Source organism: Eptesicus fuscus, chromosome 12, assembly GCF_027574615.1.
Source record: "Eptesicus fuscus isolate TK198812 chromosome 12, DD_ASM_mEF_20220401, whole genome shotgun sequence".
Lineage (NCBI taxonomy): Eukaryota > Metazoa > Chordata > Mammalia > Chiroptera > Vespertilionidae > Eptesicus > Eptesicus fuscus.
The window spans coordinates 75,021,402-75,029,467 of NC_072484.1; the positions used below are offsets into that span (position 1 = coordinate 75,021,402).

The 8,066-nt window shown below is 39.5% G+C and overlaps 1 non-coding gene across 1 annotated transcript; it reads right to left on the minus strand.

Annotated features, from left to right (window-relative positions):
- Positions 1–358: 358 nt before the first annotated feature.
- On the minus strand, positions 359–465 carry LOC114230060 (U6 spliceosomal RNA). The gene has a single exon (XR_003615917.1). It is a non-coding gene; the product is annotated as a U6 spliceosomal RNA (small nuclear RNA).
- Between the last annotated feature and the right edge of the window lie 7,601 nt (positions 466–8,066).

An 8,066-nucleotide genomic window follows, 5' to 3' on the forward strand; every position in this document is an offset into this window, starting at 1 on the left:
CTGATCAAGGGCACATGCCTGGGTTGCTGGCTTGATCCCCAGTAAGGGGTGTGCAGAAGGCAGGCGATCGATGATTATCTCTCATCCTTGATGTTTCAGTCTCTCTCTTCTTCCTTCCTCTCTGAAATCAATACAAATATATTAAAAAAAAGAATGTTTTAAAAAATAAGTAAAATGTCTGAATAGTTTATTTCTGGAATTTTCCATTTAATATTTATGTACCACTATTGACCACCGGTAACTGAAAGCATGGAAAGTGAAACTGTGGATAAGGGGGACTAACTGTATTGTGAAATGATTATCATAATAAATTTATCATCCCTCATCTCATATGGATTGAAACCTTTTTTTCCTTGTAAAAATAATGGGACATTTCATGAATTTGCATGGTATCCTTGCACAGGGACCATGCCAATCTTCATTGGAGTGTTCCAATTTTAGCATATGTGCTGCCAAAGTGAGCACTTATTTCCTTTTTTAAATAACTTTTTATTTTCCAATGAACTTAAAATTGTAGAATTTAATAGGTTGCCTGGTTTTCTACGTACCTACCATTGATTCTTCCCCAAACTTTCTAGTGGGAGCTACCAATATCCCCTAGACACAGTCAAGCCCAGTGGGTGGCTGAACAGTGTTGATTTTTCCTTGAAACCCCAACCCCAAGTTTTATGTGGTTTAGACTGGCTCCCTTTAGGTATGCTGTACCTCTCATGCCTCAGTTTCCCCTGCATTGCTCTCCTCTGATGATCTTCTTCCTGAATCTCATATATTTTTTATTTTACTCTCTTGCTTTGGTGAAATACTCTTAGAAGTTCTCATGAAAACACATGTGGGGTAAAATTTTAGAGTGCTTGCATATCTGAATATGTCTTTATATTCTCTTCATATTTGGCTTACCATTTGGCTGGATATAGATTTCTAGGATGGAAATACATTGTACCACTGCAGCAATTTTCAACCTTTTTTATTTCATGTCACACATAAACTAATTAACACTGAAATTCTATGGCACACCAAAAATTATGTTTTCCAAATCTGATAAAAAAGATAGGTATAATTTTGCTTCATTTACACTCGATGGCTATTATTGTGTGGGCTGTCGTCATTTAAAAATATTTTTATTGATTTCAGAGAGGAAGAGAGAGGGAGAGAGAGATAGAAATATCCATGATGAGAGAGAATCATTGATTGGCTGCCTTCTGTATGCCCCATACTGAGGATCAAGCCCACAACCCGGGCATATGCCCTAGCCAGGAATGAAACCGTGACCTCCTGGTTCATAGGTCAAAGCTCAACCACTGAACAACACTGGCCAGACTGTTGTCATTTTTTTTACTTGACAATCCAAGGGAAAAGAGTTCAGTGCCCATGACTAAATGGTCAGTTTATTGCATGTTTTAAAAATTCTTGCGGCACACCAGTTGAAAATTGCTGCTCCACTGTATTCTAGGTCTACTGTTGCTATTGAGAGGTCTGATGCTTCCCTGATTTCTAATCTTGTCCATTGATCTCTTTTTCACCCTTTTCTGAAAGTATTTATCCCTACTCTTTATCCTGGGGCACTTTGAAATTTTATAATAATGTATCTAGATGTGCATCTTTTTTTCAGTCATTATATTTGAGCTTTTGATGAATCCTTCAGATCTGGAATTTCATATTCTTTAGTTATGGAAATCTTGGGATTTATCCTTTGGAATTGCCTCCCTTATTTTCTCTGAGCTCTGTCATTGAAATTTCTATTAAGAGACTATTGGACCTCCTTGATGAATGCTTTCATTTTTCCATTCTTTCTTTCTTTTTTTTTCATCTTATTGTCCTTTTTCTACTTCCTAAGAGTTTCTTATATTAATCTTTTAGAAGGCTATTTGATCCTTTAAGGTTATTTCATATTTAATACCCATGCACTCTTTTTAGTTTTCTGACTGTTCTTTTACAATAGCTTTCTGTTCTTATACCTATCTTATTTTTTCTGAAGATATTAATCATTTTTTAAAAAAGAATTATTTTGCTTCCTGTTTTACCTATGTTTTCTCTAAGTCCTTTATTTACAGTGTTTGTTTTTTGTTAGAGTTTTTCTTAAATGTCTGCTGATCCTTGGCTATCTGTTCATACTTCAGAGTGAGGAACCATGTTGTGCCTGGGATTCTGTGGTTATGGGTCGTCCTTCTTACTGATGGGCTGCAGTGTAAAGTGTGGAGGTCCTGGATATTTTCTTAGCTATCTCACCAATGCCAGACTTTATGGAGACAAACCCTTTAGCTTTTAGTCTCATTGCCAGTCTTCTGGGAGTCCAGTAGGTGAAGATGGGGAGAGGGCCTCACATTCAGTCTTTAGACTTCACCCCAGGTGGGTGCTAGTTCTGAAGGAGGCAGGTCTGAGGCCTATCCTATAGACCACCCATGTGTAGGAGAGAGGAGGAAGGTAAAGTTAACGAAAGGGAGAGAGGACAAAGTGGTGGTCAGAATGTCAGGAAGAGAATCAAGGAAGTGGGAGAAGGTGGACAGCATTGATTGTAGTTTCATCAGTTGGCTTTAGGCAACCACTGAGGATCTTTATGTTTTAGTGGAGGTGGAACCCTGCCTGTGGGAAAAGGGAAGCCAAATGGCCCTGCAGAGACTGTAGTCTCCTTCTCACTCAATCTATGTCTTTTCTATGGGCGCTGCTACCATTAGTTCTGTTTCCTCCAGAGGTTCTGAGCATATCCTGGGGAGATAGGGGATGCAGGCACACCAGTCACCAGAAGTGATTGACAGAAGACAAGAGGAATTCTTAAATCTATGAAGGTAAAACAAACACTTTATTTAAGGAAAAGGAAACTTGGAAAAAAAAGCCTAATAAATAACTCAGTACAGCTGGCTTAAGCACTTTAAAGCCAGCGTCTGTGATAAGCAATGGAAACATTAATATGAAATGCTTCACCATAAATGAGTACAATTCAGACTGATGTATTGCAGCTGGCTGTCGGATGGCATACTTTTAAAGTGATGTTTACAATCAGTAGTTTTTTCCTTTGGTAACTAGAAGGCAGAAATGGCTAGTAGCCCAGCCAGGGGGCGGCTCTCAGCCTCAGGAAGGTGGGCACCCTGCCAGGCAACTGATTTTCCTCTATGGCCCCATCCCCAGGCAGCTTGAGAGAGGGCAGGGGGAACCCCAGAGCAAGGTGGTGAGAGCCATGAGTGAGTAGAGAGCTCAGGGCCTGGGTCCAGTCAGTGGCCAGCTGGGAGGTCTGGAGACAGTGGGTTGGTATTTCTGGGCTCTTTGTCTCCCAGCTCATCCTGGATGTCTCAGAGGGTATCTCCCAGGTGCTCTGAGACCATTGTCCTTATGTCCCTGCTGAGCTGCCTCCTTCTCTGACCCAGAGTCTCTCTGGAATGGTGCACATTGAGCTGCTCAACCCCGAAGTCCATTCAAAACAAGCATGTATTTTTACTTACATTTTAAAGTTTATAAAACAGAGGGAGAGATCTAAGATTGCTCCCGACAGGACGGCAGACTGCAAGTTAGTGTGTGAGTGAGAGAATGAAAGCAGAGTGCATGGATGTGCGGGGAGTGTCTGTATTTGTGAGAGAGGGACAGCTATATTCCACAGGACTGTTAGGGACGGGTGGACCAGGCTTCCCTGACCAGGCAGCCTCTACTGCTGCTGAAATCTCTCCTGGAGCAGCTGGCTCTGCCGCAGAGACCACACCATCTTGAAGGGAAGACCAGCTGTGATCGGAAGCCCAGACTTACCTTCAACCAGGGAGACCTTGGATACTTCCAGGGACCCTACAACAACAACACCCAGGGACCAGCTACCTCAGCTGCAAACCCACGGACACCAGGACTCCAGCCTCCCTGACCGTGGGCACATAAAAAGTCTGTCCAGGGGGACACAAAGTGGCACCGAATATGCGGATGGGCCCTGCACCTTCTCACAGAGCAGATAGAAGGAACAGCTGAATTGAACAACCCCCACCCAGAATTGGTGAATTAAACACAGCCAGTGAAGCAATCTGTGGATGGAAAGGTCAGATATCACCTAGAGAAAGTCAATGCAGGAGAGAGAGAGCTACATAACCAGACACCCTGAGACGAGCCATCATGGGGAGACAAAGAAACAGCCCACATATGAAAGAAAAAGAGGAATCACCAGAAAAGAAAGTAAACGAAATGGAGGCAAGAAATATGTTAGAGAAAGAATTCAGAGCAATGGTCATAAGGACGCTGAAAAGGTTGGAAGACAAATTCAACAATATGTGTAAGAACCAAGAGGAAATGAAGAAGAACCAAGAAGAAATGAAAAATGACATTGCTGCAATAAAGAACTCACTGATGCCAGACTCTATGGAGACAAACCCTTTAGCTTTTGGTCTCATCTCCAGTCTTCTGGGAGTCCAGTAGGTGAAGACGGGGAGAGGGCCTCACATTCAGTCTTTAGACTTCACCCCAGGTGGGTGCTAGGTCTGAAGGAGGCAGGTTCTGTCTGCATCAACAGTAGACTAGAAGAAGCAGAGGACCACATCAGTGAACTAGAAGACAAGGTAGGAAAAAAATACCCAAGCAGAGCAGCATCTAGAAAAAAAAACTTAAAAAACAGGAGGAGAGCCTAAGGGAACTTTGAAATGAAACAACATCTGCATAATAGGGGTTCCAGAAGGAGAGGAAACTGAGCAAGGAATAGAAAACCTGTTTGAAGAAATATTGACAGAAAACTTCCCTGATATCGGGAAGAAAAAAGTCACACAAGTCCAAGAAGCTCACTGAGTCCCAAACAAGATGAACCCCAAAAGACCAAAACCAAGACACATTGTAATTAAATTGGCAAACACCAATGACAAAGTAAGAATCTTAAAGCTTGCAGAGAGAGACAGAAAGTTACCTACAAAGGATCTCCCATCAGACTATCGACTGATTTCTCAACAGGAACACATCAGGCCAGAAGGGAATGGAATGAAATACATAAAGTCATGCAAAGCAAGGGTCTGAATTCAAGAATACTGTACCCAGCAAGGCTATCAATCAAAATTGAGGGTGAAATCAGGAGCTTCACAGACAAAAATGGACTAAGGGAGTTTATTACCACCAAACCAGCAATGCAAGAAATGCTAAAGGGTCTGCTGTAAAAAGAAGAAATAAGAAGGGAAGAAGGAACACAGGCATAAAGAATAAAAATGGTGACAAACAAGTAACTGTCAATAATAACTTTAAATGTAAATGGATTAAATGCCCCAATCAGAAGACATAGGGTAGATGAGTGGATAAAAAAACATGACCCATATATCTGCTGTCTACAGGAAACCCACCTCAGAACAAAGGACTTACACAGACTGATGGTGAAGGGATGGAAAAAGGTTTTTCAGGCGAATGGGGAGAAAAAAAAAAAAGTTGGGGTAGCAATATTTATATCTGACCTCAAACTAGACCTCAAAGTGAAGGGCATAACAAGAGATAAGGAAGGCCACTTCATAATACTAAAGGGAGCAATCCAACAAGAAGATATAATTCTGGTAAGCATATATGCATCCAATACAGGAGCACCCAAATATATAAAAAAACTTCTGGAGGATATCAAGGGAGAGATTGATAGCAATACAGTCATAGTAGGGAACTTTAATACCCTAATAACACCACTGGACAAATCCTCTAAATAAAAAATCAGCAAAGAGCCGAAAACGGTTTGGCTCAGTGGATAGAGCATCGGCCTGCGGACTGAAAGGTCCCAGGTTCAATTCCGGTCAAGGGCATGTACCTTGGTTGTGGGCACATCCCCAGTGGGGGGTGTGCAGGAGGCAGCTGATCGATGTTTCTAACTCTCTATCCCTCTCCCTTTCTCTCTGTAAAAAATCAATAAAATTTATTTTAAAAAATCAGCAAAGAAACATCAATCCTAAAAGACTCACTAGATCAGATGGAATTAATTGACATCTTCTGAACATTTCACCCCAAAGCCACAGAATATGCATTCTTCTCAAGTGCACATGGGTCATTTTCAAAGATAGACCACATTTTGGGACATAGGTAAAGTCTCTTCAAATTCAAGAAGATAGAAATCATATCAAGCATCTTCTCAGATCACAATGAAATAAAACTAGGAATCAACTACAATTAAAACAATAAAAAATCAAATACCTGGAGGCTAAATAACATGCTATTAAACAATGATTGGGTTACCAAAGAGATCAAAGAAGAAATAAAAAGCAACATGGCAACATATGACAATGAAAACACAACAATCCAAAATCTATGGGACACAGTGGAAACCGTCTTGAGAGGGAAGTTCTACAGGCCTAACTCAAAAAATAAGAAAAAATGGTAATAAATTATCTAATCCTACAACTCAAAGAGTTAGAAAGAGAGCAACAAGAAAAGCCCAGTGTAAGCAGAAGGAAGGAAATAATAAAGATCAGAGCAGAAATAAACGACATAGAGACAAAAAAAAAAACCAAAACAAAACAAACAAAAAAACCCCCAACAATACAAAAGATCAACAAAACCAAGAGCTGGTTCTTTGAAAGGATAAACATGATTGATGAACCTCTAGCCAGGCTCACTAAGAAACAAAGAGAGAGGACCCAAGTAAAATCAGAAACGAAAGAGGTAAAATAACAACCAATCCCACAGAAATGCAAATGTTTATGAAAAAAATACTATGAACAACTATATTCCAACGAAATGGAAAACCTAAATGGAATGGACATATTCTTAGAAAAATACAAGCTCCCAAAACTCAATAAAGAAGAATAAAAAAACCTGAATAGGCTGATAACTACCAAAGAAATTAAAGCAGCGATCAAAAATCTTCCAGCAAACAAAAGCCCTGGTCTGGATGGCTTTACAGGGAGTTCTACCAAGAATTCAAAGAAGAACTAACCCCTATTCTCCTGAAACTATTCAAAAAAATTCAAGAGGAAGGCATGCTTCCAAGCTCTTTCTATGAAGCTAGTGTTACCCTAATCCCAAAACAGATAAAGACACCACAAAAAAAGAGAACTACAGGCCAATATCCTTGATGAACATAGATGCCAAAATCCTCAACAAAATTCTAGCAAATCAGATTCAGCATTACATTAGAAAAATCATACACCATGACCAAGTGGGATTTATTCTGGGGATGCAAGGATGGTACAATATCCACAAATCAATAAATGTAATACATCTTCAGAACAAACAAGTACCTGTTAATAATAACTTTAAATGTAAATGGATTAAATGCCCCAAACAAAATGAGAGACAAAAATCACATAATCATATCAGTCAATGCAGAAAAAGCATTTGAGAAAATACAACACCGTTTCTTGATAAAAACTCAGCAAAGTGGGAATAGAGGGATCATACCTCAATATAATAAAAGCCTTATATGACAAACCTACAGCCAACATCATACTCAATGGGCAAAAACTAAACTCATTTCCCGTAAGAATAGGAACAAGACAGGGATGTCCACTTTCACCACACCTGTTCAATATAGTACTGGAAGTGCTAGCCATAGTGATCAGACAAGAAGAAGAAATAAAAGGCATCCAAATTGGAAAAGAAGTAAAACTATCCTTATTCACAGATGACATGATACTATACATAGAAAACCCCAAAGAGTCCATAAAAAAACTACTAGACCTAATAAATGAATTTGGCAATGTAGCAGGATACAAATCTATGGCCTTTTTATACAACAATAATGAACTCACAGAAAGAGAAACGAAAAAAAAAACAAAAAAAACCCCAATCCCATTTACCATTGCACCAAAAAAATTAAGATACCTAGGAATAAACTTAACTAAGGACGTAAAAGGCATGTGCTCGGAAAACTACAGGACATTGAAAAAAGAGATAGAGGAAGACATAAACAAATGGAAGAACATACCATGTTCATGGGTTGGTAGAATCAATATCATTAAAATGTACATACTACCCAAAGCAATCTATAGATTCAATGCAATCCCCATTAAAATACCAACAGCATATTTCAAAGATCTAGAACAAACTCTCCAAAAATTCATCTGGAATAAAAATAGACCCCAAATAACCACAGCAATCATGAGAAAGAAGAACAAAGTTGGAGGGATCACAATACCAGATATCAAGCT